This window comes from Microtus ochrogaster, chromosome 16 (genome assembly GCF_000317375.1).
Source record: "Microtus ochrogaster isolate Prairie Vole_2 chromosome 16, MicOch1.0, whole genome shotgun sequence".
Lineage (NCBI taxonomy): Eukaryota > Metazoa > Chordata > Mammalia > Rodentia > Cricetidae > Microtus > Microtus ochrogaster.
In genome coordinates this window covers 23,638,712-23,652,907 of record NC_022018.1, presented here as the reverse complement: position 1 = coordinate 23,652,907, position 14,196 = coordinate 23,638,712, and the positions used below count along the sequence as shown (strand labels likewise).

General features: G+C 47.2%; 1 pseudogene; it reads left to right on the top strand.

Annotated features, from left to right (window-relative positions):
- The first annotated feature begins 216 nt into the window (after positions 1-216).
- On the top strand, positions 217-1,435 carry LOC101999257 (annotated as a pseudogene).
- Positions 1,436-14,196: the final 12,761 nt, after the last annotated feature.

Below are 14,196 nucleotides of genomic sequence, written 5' to 3'. Positions count from 1 at the left end.
CAACTTAACAAAGAAGCTGCAATTCTGTTTTGTGTTAGACTTCCACATAGGATTTCAGCGGAAAACGTACATAGCTACTTTAGAGGTTCTTTTAAATATTTTATGTGCTTGCATGATGCTCCCGAAAGAAAAACACCTTAGAAGGAGAAAGAAATCACCAGTTGAGTTCTTCTTCAGGTCTGGGCCTTTTGATCCTACTACGTTGCCAAGACGTCGATGTCTGACAAGCTGGCTTTGAACAAGCTGGACATGAAGGGGAAGCGGGTCGTGATGAGGGTGGACTTCAGTGTTTCTATGAAGAACAACCAGATAACAAATAACCAAAAAATCAAGGCTGCTGTCCCAAGCATCAAATTCGGCTTGGACAATGGAGCCAAGTCCTTGCGAGCCACCTGGGCCAGCCTGATGGTGTTCCCATGCCTGACAAATACTCCTTAGAGACAGGTGCCGTGGAACTCATCTCTGCTGGACAAAGATGTTCTGCTCATAAAGGATTGTGTGGGCCCAGAAGTTGAAAATGCCTGGGCCAACCCAGCAGCTGGCACTGCTGTCCGGCTGGAGAACCTCCACTTTCAGGTAGAGGAAGAAGGGAAGGGAAAGGATGCTTCTGAGAACAAGATTAAAGCTGAACCAGCCAAGACTGATGCTTCCCGAGCCTCACTGTCCAAACTTAGGGATGTCTATGTCAGCCATGCTTTTGGGACTGTACACCGAGCCCACAGCTCCATGATGGGTGTGAATCTGCCACAGAAGGCTGGTGGATTGTTGAAAAAGACAGAGCTGAACTACTTTGCCAAAGCTTTGGAGAGTCCTGAGCGACTCTTCCTGGCTATCTTGGGAGGAGTAAAAGTTTCAGACAAGATCCAGTTGATCAATAATATGCTGGACAAAGTCATGAGATGATTCCTGGTGGTGGAATGGCCTTTACCTTTCTCAAGGTGCTCAACAACATGGAGATTGGCACTTCCCTGTGTGATGAAGAAGGAGCCAAGATTGTCAAAGATCTCGTGTCCAAAGCTAAGAAAACGGTGTGAAGATTACCTTGCCTGTTGACTCTGTCACTGCTGACATATTTGATGAGAACCCAGGACAGGCCAAGCTGCTGTGGCCTCTGGTATACCTGCTGGCTGGCTGGGCTTGGACTGTGGTCCTGAGAGCAGCAAGAAAGATGCTAAGCAGATTGTTTGGGACGGACCTATTGGGGGATTTGAGTGGGAAGCTTTTGCCAGGGGAGAACCAAGTCCCTCACGGTCTTGGGGCTTGATGCAGCCTTAGAGGCTTCATCACTATCACAGGTGGTGGAGACGCTGCCACTTGCTGTGCCGATTGCAATGCAGAGGGTAAAGTCAGCCGTGTGAGCACTGGGGGCGGTGCCTGTCTGGAGCTCCTGAAAGCTAAAGTCCTTCCTGGGCTGGATGCTCTCAGCAGCCTTTAGTGTTTTCCTGCCTGTGGGTTCCTGTGCACAGCCCCGAAGTCAACTTAGTGTCTGCATTTGGTGTTAGTGCAAGATTCAGCTAGTGGCGGAGATGCAGCACCGGGAACCCTTGAACAGTTGCACAGCATCTCAGCTCGTCCTTACTGCACTGGGATTTGTCTGCATCCTTCAAGATCCCATTTAAATCCTGAGTGACTAAAACCATTGTGCGTTCTAGACTGCATCTCTTTATATTCTGCCTGTAAAAGAGAGTGAGCTATGAAAGCTCAGTTATCTCTGAGTAGCCGACGGTTTCTTTGTCACTGTTCGTGACTCGGCATGGAAATACAATGAAATTCCAGCTGCAGGTTTGCAGAAGTGGATGATCTATTAATAAAGATGGCCACGGGGGTGTGGGGGGAATCACCAGTTGAAAGGTCAGAAAACTCCCTATAGACAGAGGTAGAGCATATTAGCTTCTGGTTGGTGTTATGACCAATAGTTGCAAGCTTAAAGACTTAACCGCTGAGATCTGCATGGCCTTCCAGTCCTGGAGGTCAGAAGCCTGGAGTGGGTTTCAGTATCCTGTGAAGGTGTGGACAAAGCTGCTGCATTCCTTCTGGAAGATGCAAGAGAAATAATTATGTTTCCTTACCTCACCCTTGACCAGCTTCTAGAAACTGCCAACATTCTTTTCCTCAGGAATCAACTGGCAATTGCATCATTCTACCTTCTGTTTCCTGGCCACACCTTATACTCGAGCCTGCCTCCCCTTGACAATGATCTTGGGGTTACATCAGACCCCCCTGCATAACCCAGGCAGCCTCCTTACACCAGGAGCCTTCACTTAATCAGGTGTAAAAGTTTCTTCTGCTAAGTAAATGAGCACAATCACAAGCTTGGGGATTAAGATGTGGAAAGGGTATGTGTATATCTATCTCTACAGCTCTCAAGCCCTTGCTGTCTCAACCATTCTCCTGGGAGATCCAGGGTTCAAGGTCATCCTAGAAGTTCCAACACAGCATCAGAGGACTTCCTCTAGAAGTGGTCACTTACCATTGTAATCTGCACACATCTGATGCCCTCCATAGCCTTCACCCACAGCATGGCCTAGAGTGTCAGAAGGAAGGGGCTTGAACCTTGGGGTTAGGGTGCAGCTTGGACAATCTCTGAAAAAGGCTTGGGAGCAGAGTCTTTATCCTTGCATTTTAGCATGCCTGAAGGGAACCTGGGGAAAAAAAACATTCTAATATCCAAAAAGCTCTGTGTACACCCCAAGGCGTGGTGCCAGCGCCCATTGTTCCTGTTAATCAGAAACAGGCAAAAAGACTAAGGCTGAGAAAAAATCAAGCGAGAAGCTGAGCTGGTGGTGTGACCGGCCTTTCTGAGCCAGTGCCAGAGAGGCAGGGTTCACAGGAGTGGCTGGCACCTGGCACTCCCCAGCAGGTGAGTTACCTCCATCTACCCTTCAGAACCCACTAAACCAAAAGGATTGACTACCGAGGAAACACATGCCAAGAATTCCTGCCAGTCGTTCTGTTTCACGGGACCTTTATGAGTCTCCTACCACACCCAGCTGAGTTCAAGAAGTTAGCCAGCCACAAAAGGAGGAGCCAGGTGGGAGAGGCCATGACAGAGATGTGTTTACTATGCTCACCGAAGCAAGCCTCACTCACACCTCCCAGCTACAGATAAACAGGAAACTGGAGCCAGTGTTCAGAACCCCGGAGAACTGGGGCAAGTCTCCAGAGAATGGCTGTGGAGAAGGCGATTAATGATGAGCAGTGGATGATGGGAAATTCTTCCAGTGAAGACTGTCACCTGGGGAAGGGGTGATCTCTCCGTGAGAGCCGTTTCGTGTCAGGAGACACACTTGCACGTTCTGAGCATGTGATCTGCCCAGGCAGCAGGGCCTCACGTGGAGTTTAAAGACCTGCAGTTGATAGCTTGACTTTTGTTTTGTTTTCACTTTATACTGGGCATTGTAAAGTGTGCACCTGGCTCTTCGGGTACACCTTGCATGTGCTTTTGTAGGACAAAGTGTTAAGGAGATAAGAAACACCAGGTTCTTAACTTACAAGATAGATGGCTGCCAGAGTCCTTCATTGTACAAAACTGAGAGTTTCTCCCATCCACTCATGCTTCCTTACACACACACACACACACACACACACACACACACACACAGAGAGACAGACAGACAGACAGACAGACAGAGACAGACAGAGACAGAGAGAGACAGAGAGACAGAGAGATAGAAATGGACAGAGGAAGAAAAATTTCTCTATACAACTGATCACACCAATCTGAAGTGCATACAGGTGAAGCCATGCAGGTGAAGCCATGCAGGTGAAGCCATGCAGGTGAAGCCATGCAGGTGAAGCCATGCAGGTGAGATCAGACCATGGTTTGTAGATTCTGAGTGCTATTTGGCTGCATTTTAAAGAAATACTTTGGTCCCCACCTCATGGAGATAAAAATGTACATTTTCATCATCACCCTACTTCTGGAGAGGAGCAGAACCCCAAAATCGGTCTGAATTTTTGGAATGTAAGTTCTTGAACCACCTCAATAACTGCTTTCAGAATACGATGCTGAAAGTCAGGCAAAGTGGCATACACCTTTAATCCCAGCCCTCCAGAGGCCGAGGCAGGTGGATCTCTGTGAGTTCTAGGCCAGGCTCTTCTACATGGTGGTTTCCGGGACAGCTAGGGCTAAATAATAGAGAGACACGCCACCCTAATAAAAAAGAAACCGAGAGGAAAGAAGACCCCTATGGCATCATCGAGCTGTGACTTGTGACAGAGCACCAGCACAGAAGTGCAGCCATAAGCCCCTGGTTTCCATCCTCAGGACCACACAAAAAGAAGAAAGCAAATGGTAATAGTTTACACACGAAGTTGTCAGAAGATGTGAGACTTTATTAAGCTGGATGGACATCAAAACTTTCACTTGCACGCAGGTCATATCCAAGGAAGAGGGTGGAGTGGGGAGCAGAGCTGACAAAGATGGCCGGAGTATCCACTGTGCCTCTGGCTGTCCTTGTGAGCATGTCCGTGCCATTCACAGCTCCTCAGCCCAGACAGGACCGCATCCTCTGGTGTACATAGCCTGGACTTTCAATTGGTTTTCTAGTAAGTTCTATAGCTTAGTGTCAATACTGTGTCTTGGGGTGAGGGGTGCCCTCTTCTCAAAATTGATTATTTAACCTCTTGGCAGCAAGGCTGCTGTCTGTCCTGGATAAGCCCTGGCGAAGGGAGTGACTGGCAGTCCAAGGGAGAGGGTGGAGTCAGGAGCAGAGCCGGCAAAGATGGCTGAAGTTTCTACTGCTCCTGCCTGCCGCAGGCTCTAGGTATTTCCATGAGTAAATGTTTCTCAATGTGCTGTCTGTCTTTGCCTAGTGTCCAGAGTCCTGGGATGGTTGGTTTGGAGTTTTTCTTTAACTTTTACCACATCCCATCAGTTTTATAGTGTGGGGGGTGAGGTGTCTACAAACCATCATAACTGTGAGTCTGGCCTCTGAGGGGATCTTTCCCAGCTCCCCATCACCCTGTGCCCCTCCACCTGTCTTCCTTAGTCTGCATTGGCTGTCGTCCCTACAAGGCCCCAGAGCCTGGGAGCCACGGTCCAAAGTAGAGAGGGGAACGTCAGTTTTCCTTTTTTGTTTGTTTTGTTTTGCTTTACTTTTAGAGTCAGACTATGTAGCCTTAGCTGGCCTCGAACTCATAGAGATTCACCTACCTCTGCTTCCTGAGTGCTGGGATTAAAGACATGTGCCCCCATGCCCCATCAAGTCTATTTATTTTTCATGTGTATGGGTATTTTGCCTGCATGCATGTCTGTGTACCACATGTGTGCCTGGAGCGGGAGGAGGCCAGAGAGGGACCCTGGGACAGGACTACAGATGGTTGAGAACCACCACGTGGGTGTTGGGGGTGAGCAGCCAGTGCTCTTAATTGCTGAGCCATCTCTCCAACCCCGTTTTCATTCTGATGCTCTGTGCTCCCCTGTGAATCATGTCCAGAAGATATAACAGTATTTGATGTCTCCATACGTGTGGTCACCCAGAAGTACCCCCCCCCAAAAAAAAACTATTCTTCCTCAGAATAGTTATACAGGGTTTCAAAATGTTTTACCTTTTTTTGGTATCGTATTTTGAAAACCCAAAGAAGGCCTTAGAGATGGCTCAGCAGTTAAGAGCACTGACTGCTCTTCAGAGGACCTGGGTTCAATTCCCAGCACCCACATGGTGGCTCACACCTGTTTCTACCTCCAGTTTCAGGGGCGTCAATGTTTTCTTCTGAATTCTGCTCACACCAGGTATGTAAGTGGTGCACAAACATACATGCTGGAAAAAAAACACCCATACACATAAAATTTTAAAAGTTAAACACTAAAAAATAGTATAGAAAAAGAAAAATTATGATACTTTATCTAGGGGAAGAAAGGTGCACGTTCTGTTCAAAGAAAACATTGCGTATAATCTCAGCACACTGCCCCACCTCTTCGAAGCCCAGGTTAAGGGCTCTCGAGAGCAAACAAACATTGGACAAGACGTGAGACCACAAAGAGCTTCAAATTCTAGGGTCCAGCTCTAATTATAGTCTTCTCCTCTTTGGGGCACAAAGCAGGGAGGTTTTGAATTGAAAACCAGACCTAGGAAAAGCCATTATAGAAAATGAACACTGTTTATCTCTGAGGAACTCGAAAGCAAGTAAACTCATGTCTTACCAGAAGCTCAGGCCCGAAGGAGGAATGGCCAATTATAGGCATTAATACTTATCACAACCAGAGAGGGGGAGACTGCAGGAAATGGTTAGCAGGACTGCAGAAGCTGTTATGGCCCAGGACAGGAAGCCGAGCCAGGAGAATTGTCTCATTAGTTAAAGGGAAGGACATCCCAAGACATGCCTCAAGAGACCTTAATCCTACTTCAGAAAGACTCTTGGGGAGGAGGTATCTGCCCCCTGCCACTTGGAAAGTGGAGAAGGAATTCAGCTGTGATGACTGACTGTTTCTTGCTGGTTCTGAGAAGCTTTCTGTTTGCTGTTCATTCTGAAATTAGACCAAGCCAGCTTGCAGAGAAGCGGCCAGGGTCTGAGGTCTGAACGCACTTGACAGACGCCTGCGCTGAAAGCAGAGGTCAAAGCCGGTGGCCAGCGTGGCCCTTGGAGTCTGGCTGGCTGCTCTGTGGCCTTGGAAGATGGAAGGGTGCGATGGCCAAGCATCCAGGGCAGGACTGTCATTAACTGCTCCCAGGACAGTTGCTGGGCTTGTGGGCTCATCAGTTACTTGGTGGAAAGTGACATTCGGTGCAAAATGAAGAATCTACTACGTGGATGGACACTGGGGAAGACAGACAGTGCAGTGACCCCCTGTGTGCCCACTCAGGTTGCTAAAGGCAGCAGCCTGGAAGCTCAGCCCCAATGGGTCTCCAAGGTTTCACTCTATCTGTTTTCTGTCCCTCAATGCCATGGCTCAGCCAACTGTGGGCAGCGCTGTCTGAAACCTCCGAGTCACTCTATTGGACGACGTAAGAAAGTTCATCGTGTGTGTCTTTTCTGCTTGTTACTGATAGGATAATCATTGCTAAGACTGCTAGGGGTTCTCTACATCCTGACCTGTGTCAAAAATCCCACCTCTAAGTGCCCAGAAGAGCTCCAGGATCACTGGAGTCAAAGCAGACGACTCTACTCCCTGTCTGAAACTGCTGTGTTCAAGAGCTCCTAAGAAGAGCACCCAGATGTCTCGTGCCTTCCAGGCTAGACCTGGTCCACAACCTGACAGCGCTGGACCAAGCTTCCAGGATCTGCCAATCATTCACTGTTCACTGTCTCACCGTAACCTGGTTCGCTTTGTCTGCACTGGTGTCCTCAAAGGCTTCCTGATTCATCCCCTCTGTCCACCTCACACTCCTCGCGTGGTGGTTCTAACACGCCCTGTTCAAAATTCTCCAACATTCCCTATCACTGTGTGTGGCGCCCACAGTTCTGCCATTACAGAGCACGTCCTGTTCTTAGACACCTCTCTGAAACCCTCTCTTACTTCCTGCTTCATGACCTTGTGTAACTCAGGCTGGCACCAAAGTACTCCACTAGAACTCCTGATCCTCCTGCCTCCCCACCTTCTGCATTCTGGGATTGCAGGAATGTGCCTCCATGCTCAGTTTTATGTGATGCTAGGGATTGAACCCATGCAAGGCAAACAGTCTTCCAGCTGAGCTACCGTCCCATCCCTCTTCATGCTGTTTCTGGAGGACCCCAACTTGCGCTCCACATGGGTCCCTGCACCTGAAGAGCTCCTGCACATCCCATCAAATCTTCAAGCCTCCTTCCCTTCTGTGCTGCTCAAACGCCACCTCATTAGAGAGGCCTTCCCAGTCACAGTGTCTAAAATATCAATAGATCCCCCGGTGCATCCCTAAATCTTTGTACTTTTTTCCTTCATAACATTAATCCAGTTTCCAGTAACTTCATTCGGAATGATAGTCTTCAAAGTGACCACCAAGTTAAAATGAAATCATTAGAGTTGTCCCTAATCCAACAGGACTGGTGTCCTTGTCAGTACAAATCAAAAGACCCACAAGCCAAGGAGGAAGTCCTCAGGAGAAAGCAACCCTGCCAACACCTTGATCTTGGATATCTAACTTCCAGAACCGTAGACAACAAACTTGCTGTTGAAGGCATCTTGTCTGTTTCTTCTCTGCCAGTCCAAGACCATCAGTCCACCTCCTGGAGAGAATGCAAGAGTTTGGATCTTTAACCCAATGTGAACAACTGACGGCTTTATAGGCAGGTGGCTATGAGAAGGTCCCACAGTGTTTTTAGTTGTATGTTTCTGGTTACTTTGTGAGGCTGGCCATCTTTTCATTTGTGTATGAGCCATTTGCATTTCTCTTCTTTGACTGTTTTTTTGTTTTGTTTTGTTTTGTTTTTTCGAGACAGGGTTTCTATGAATCCGCTTTTCATGTTTTTTTAAAGTTAGTTCTTTGAGAATTCCAAATGTATTTTGACCCTATTCTCCCTCCCCAACTCTTCCCAGATGCACCCCACTTCCCATCCTACCCCAATTTTCTTCCCACCCAACTCTGTGTCCCTCCCCCTCCCCCGTCAAGGTCAATTTGCCCAAATAGTCTTGGATGAGTGGCCTTCCACGGGAGTAGGGATGATTTATCAAGAGCTTGTCCTTAGAGAAAACCAACCCTTCCACTCTCAGCGGCTAAGGAATGCCAACAGCTCCTGGGCTGGGGTGGGCTTTGTGCCCAACTTCCTTTTCCGTGCTGGGATTTGCTCTGGCTTGGGTTCAGCAGGTCGTGTGCATGCCATGAGCATGGCTGTGACTTCGGTCGCTCAGCTTCTCTGCAGGGTCCAGGACTCTATTGCTTCCTTACAGCCATCTATCACCTCTGGCTCTTACATCCTTCCTGCCCCCTTTTCTGCAACAACCGCTGAGCCTTTGGAGAAGGGGCAAAGTATATTAAGATATTACATTTAGGATGAGCATCCTGCAGTCTCTAAGCCTCTGATCCTCGGCCAGTTGTAGGTCTCTGTGTCAGTCACAAACAACTATAAACAGAGCTTCTCTGATGAGATTTGAGAAGTGATTTGATCTACTGGTATAATGATAAGGCTTCAGGAGTCTCTTTAATACAGCGTCACTTAGCAGAACAACAGAATCAGGCTCTCTCCTCAGGCCATCTGTCCAGCCATAGGGTCTTGGCCTGGTAATAGTGCCAACTATTTCCTAGGTTGTTTGGAACTTTTGTATTGTCTTGATAAATCCTTTTGTTTTGTTTTGTTTTGTTTTTTGAGACAGGGGTTTTTTATAGCTTTGGAGCCTGTCCTGGAACTAGCTCTTGTAGACCAGGATGGCCTTGAACTCACAGAGGTCCACCTGCCTCTGCCTCCCGCGTGCTGGGATTAAAGGTGTGCGCCACCACTGCCTGTCCCTCCCCCCTTTTTTTGTCTTATCCTTTTTAACTAAATTTTCTCTCTGTTGCTGGTGTAAATAAATTCAGTTCATGTGATTCTCTGTCTAGAAAACTACCTTGTGAATCTTCTAATTCTCTGTTATTAATTTTCTTGGATAATCATGTCACTCATAAGATATTAATATTTGCTATGAGAATATTGGATGATTTATTTTGTATCTTTTCTTCTTTTTTGCATGAAGGCACAGCATCATCTGTCAGACAGATTATAACTCAGTGGCTGCTCTCCGTTTCTCAGAACAGAATAGCAGGTAAAGTGAAGGATGCCGATCAGCTGGTAGAGCGCTCGCCCAGCCCAGCGCACACAAAAGCCTGTGTGATGTTTCTAATGCTTGGGTTTGAGCCTCAGTGCCACAGAACTGTGGCAGCTTGTGCCAGCACTCAGAAGGTGACGGCAGGACAATCAGAAGCTGCAGCAGCAGTAGGGCAGACTGTGATACAGGAGACCCTGTCCCCAAACAAACGACAGAAAGAAGGCAAACACAAACTAGCCAATACTGTCGTTATAATTTACATCTCTACCCTTGCTATTTCAGGGAGGGTATTTTGTTATTTGAAAATAGTGAAAAGGGAGCTCAGATGTGTCCATGATGAGAATACAAGGCAGGGCAGAGCACTCTGAGACATCAGCACTAGTGCTAGCTTATGCTTTTCATAGTGATAATAATAATAAGTTACATTAATTATTTAAAGTTTTAGTTATTGCTTTTAATTTCCTTCCAGAAGGAAAGAATGATGAAGAGAGCGTTAGACAATGGTGGGTCCCGTGGTTAGTGATGTCACCAAGCTGTCTACGCTAGTTCTCCACACTCTTCCTTCCTTGGTACCAGCCTTACCCTAATGACACTCTGATGATGATGGCAAGACAGGCACAGATCAGCGACACCTGTGTCATCTTCCACGTCTAGAGAATAACCATAGGATTATGAGCTAGAGATGCTTGCCGAAACACCTTCATTGGATCTACTGTTTGCCTCTGAATCAACCGCATATCTACAGAAATGCAATGTACTGGCTGCTTAGCTAAACCCAAGTTCTACCACTGGAGACTATGCAGAAGCACACAGATCTCCAAGAAGACATCAAAGACGATGGGAAAGGGAATGGTGCTTGCTGGGGAAGCGTTCACAAATGTCCACTGTCTTCCTTGGACTGCTATAACAAAACACTGTAGACTGGACACCACAACAATAAACATCTATTGTTTACAGGTCTGGGGCTAGAAGGTCAAGATCAAGGTACTAGTAGCCCCCATATCTGTTGAGAGCTCCTTCCCAATTTTCACATTTTCATCTTCTCGTTGTGTTCGCATATGGCTCAGAGCAGGGACAGGAATCAAGAGTTCAGGTCTCTCATAAGGGTACTAATTTCATCCATGATTGTTCTATTCTTCCTAAATACCCTCATCTCCCAAAACCATAATGTTGACTGTTAAAATTCCAACATAGGTATTTGGGAAGGACGCACATATCCGATCCATAATATCCACTGTACCCTTATTTCCTACAGAGCCCTGACCCTGTGATTCATGGCTATTTTGTGTAGTTGTAGACATATTCTTAACAAGCACGAGGTCTGACCTCCCAGCTTGCTGCAAGGTGGTGGGCATACAGTCTGCATACGGAGCAGACAGTATGACAAAAAAAAAGGCCACAGCACAAAGTAGACATAGACTCCAGAAGACAGGTTATTTAGCCACCCACAGACAAAAGACCAACACAGTAGCTCATTGATGACATCACTGAATCACACCTCAGTATAAAATTAATGCTACTACCCTGGAGGCTACTGTTTCCCTGTATAGAGTGGAAAGTATTTAGGAGGAAAAATACATTGGTTGACCTTTTGAGAATTCTACCAACACTCAAAATATCACAACAATGACTGTTGTCAACTATTGGAAAACCTGAACGAAGACGGTCCTGTAGCTCCTGTGCCTCTACAGGACTGGTACATGAGCCAGGAACTGCGCTGAGAGACCCAAAAACACAGAGACAGAGACATGGGTCACTCTTGATACAAGAGTGCCAACTTTACTGAGCACAGGAACAACTTACATAGGGCTCTGGCCACGCCCCAGCTCTTGGGAATCTTTCAGCTGCAGACCCATCAGAACCCACTCCCCTGCCATCAGGATCTTGTGCTCAGAGCAGCTGCAGGCCGTTCAGAGCAGAGGAAAACAAATTGTTTCCAGGGAATTCAGGGTCTGGGTCTGCAGCCCACCAGCTCCCAATAAACTGTATTACCAAAAAGATAAGGTTCGTTTCCTCAGATGATGCCAACTACCTTAGCTGCTGTCATCTATAATTACTCAAATTACAGTGAAACAGGAAGCCATTCTTTCCAAGATTTCAGGAATTCCTGCCTGCTACAGACCTGTTATTAAAAGAAAATTATAACAATTTAATGAGCAAAATGAGTAGGTTTTTTTTTCTCATAAAAATCAGTAAGCAGCCCTTTCCAACCTCAAAGGTTACCAAGGGATGCTTTGGTTAGAGCCGGCTAGCTACCTAATAGCTGTTTTACCTTGGGTCTTCACTTTGAATGGAGTGGGGGGTAGCATAACTTCCACTTCTGCCTGTGGCAAAATCAAGATGCAAACCAGTAGAAGAACTCACTAACTTATTAAACAAATAATAATTTAGATGTATGGATATTTTGCCTGCCAGTGTATTTGTGCACCTCATGTGTGTTGTGCTTACAGAAGCCAGAAGAGGGTAGAAGATCCTCTGGAACTAGATGGAGCTACAGATGTTCATGAGCCACCTGGTAAGTACTGAGAATTAAGCCTGGATCCTTTGGAAGAGCAGTCCGTGGTCTTGACTGCTGAGCCATCTCTCCAGCCCTAAATAACTTACTTAGAATTAAGCGTACTCAGTAGCACAACTTCTACTATTGGCTTGAAAACTGTGTTGGGCATTTGTTGATTGTTTTAGGATTGCGATATAGTTCAGTCGGCTGAGTGCCTGCCTAGCTCAAGGCTCTGGGTTCAGTCCCCAGCACCACGTAAACCAGATGTGGGGCACAGAACCATAATCCCAGCACTCAGGAGGATCAGAAGTTCAGAGTCACCTCTGTATACACGAGATCAGGCAGGCTACAGGAGATTCTATCTCAACAAAACAAAGTTAAGAAGAACCAGGACACGAATCAAGTCAGGCACCAGACTCTATCTGACATCTGCCTAGTATAGTATTTTTACCTTTTAACTGTTTTACCTCCATTAAGACTGCTCAGGAGTAGGAGAAGCAAGCAGTCCCCATGTGATAGAATATGGAGGCCCCTTTATCCTAGATTCTTTTACTATCACCGTAGTGAGAACCCATCAGTACAGAGTACGGGAGGAGAAATGAGATATTTCTCCATCATCAGGCTGGGCTGTGACTCAGTGGTAAAGGACGTGCCTAGCACACCCAAGGCCCCAAAAGACGGAACTCCCATGTTCAGGAATGCTCTAGTAAGTTGCCTGTATTTCTGAGAGACGTGATGGCATTGTGACAGCTGTGTCCCTAACCAGTGAGCAGTAGATTAGGCAGCTAGGAAAAGATGGTGCCTATACATGATCTGAAGGAGAGAATATGGAGAACAGAGGGCCAGCCCAGCATGCTGCTTTCACCTTAACCCAGTCTTCCTAGAAAGGAGCTTTAAATTCACCCCCCTCTTTCTCCCTAATCCAGAACAGTCCAGTCCCCCTGGTGCCCTCAAAGCCTTCCTTCCTTCACTCAGGTCTCTCTCCCCGGCTCCACTGCGGGCGCTCAGGGCGCCATAACCACGCACCACAACCGAGTGGCTGGAACAACACAAGTTAACTGCCTCCCAGTCATGGAGCTGGATCTGCAAGATCAAAGTGTGAGCTGGTTGGCTTTGGAGCCTCTGTCCTTGGCTTATTCACTGGCCGCCTTCTCTGTGTGACTTCACATGGTCATCCCTTTGCCTGGCTGTGCTCTAGTCTCCTTTTCTTACAGGGACACCAGTCCTGTTAGACCAGTGTCCACTCTAACGACTTAACTTAGTTACTCTTTGAGGAACCATCTACGCTGTCACACTGAGGTACTGGGCTTAGAATGCCAAACCATGAACTGAGGGGACACAATCACAGTACCAGCCCATTGTGACATCTGACTTCTAGGGCCCTCAGCTCCTCTCCTGGATCCCCTGTCTTTCAGGCTGCACCTCATTTGTCTCATTCAGAGCCCAGATTCCTTGGGGCAGGATTTTCAGGTGAAGTCCTCCCCTGGCCATGGCACCACAGACCCTCATTCTTGCTTTGTCAGCGTTAGATGTAGGCTCCATGGGGCTTACACTGCCACAGTACAACACAGGTAGCACCACCTCTGTTACCATCAGACCAGGAGCCAAGGGTTGGTGCCCACAGGCTTTAAGATTAGCATTAATCACCAGATTCTTACTGTAGCACCTGGTGGAGATCTGGCCAAGCTATAGCAAGCTATGTACATGCTAAGCAATGTCACAGCCATTACAGAAGCCTGGGCCCACCTTGACCACAGATCTGATACATGCCCAGTCTGCCTTTGTCCACTGGTATATAGGGAAGGGGTGGAGGAAGGAGATTTTTCTGAAGCCTGTGAAGACATAACCATTCTTTTCAGTATGCCAGGCTTCTAGGACTCTGGCTTCAGCATGAGCTGACAGCCATAAGTATTTCCTGATTAGATTGTCTTTGTTCCACTATGCTCATGTCTAGCTTTTCCATATATTTCCACAATGTCTCAAAAGTATGGGAGGGAGCGGTTCCTCATGGGGTGTTTTATATCATCCACCTTTGGCGATA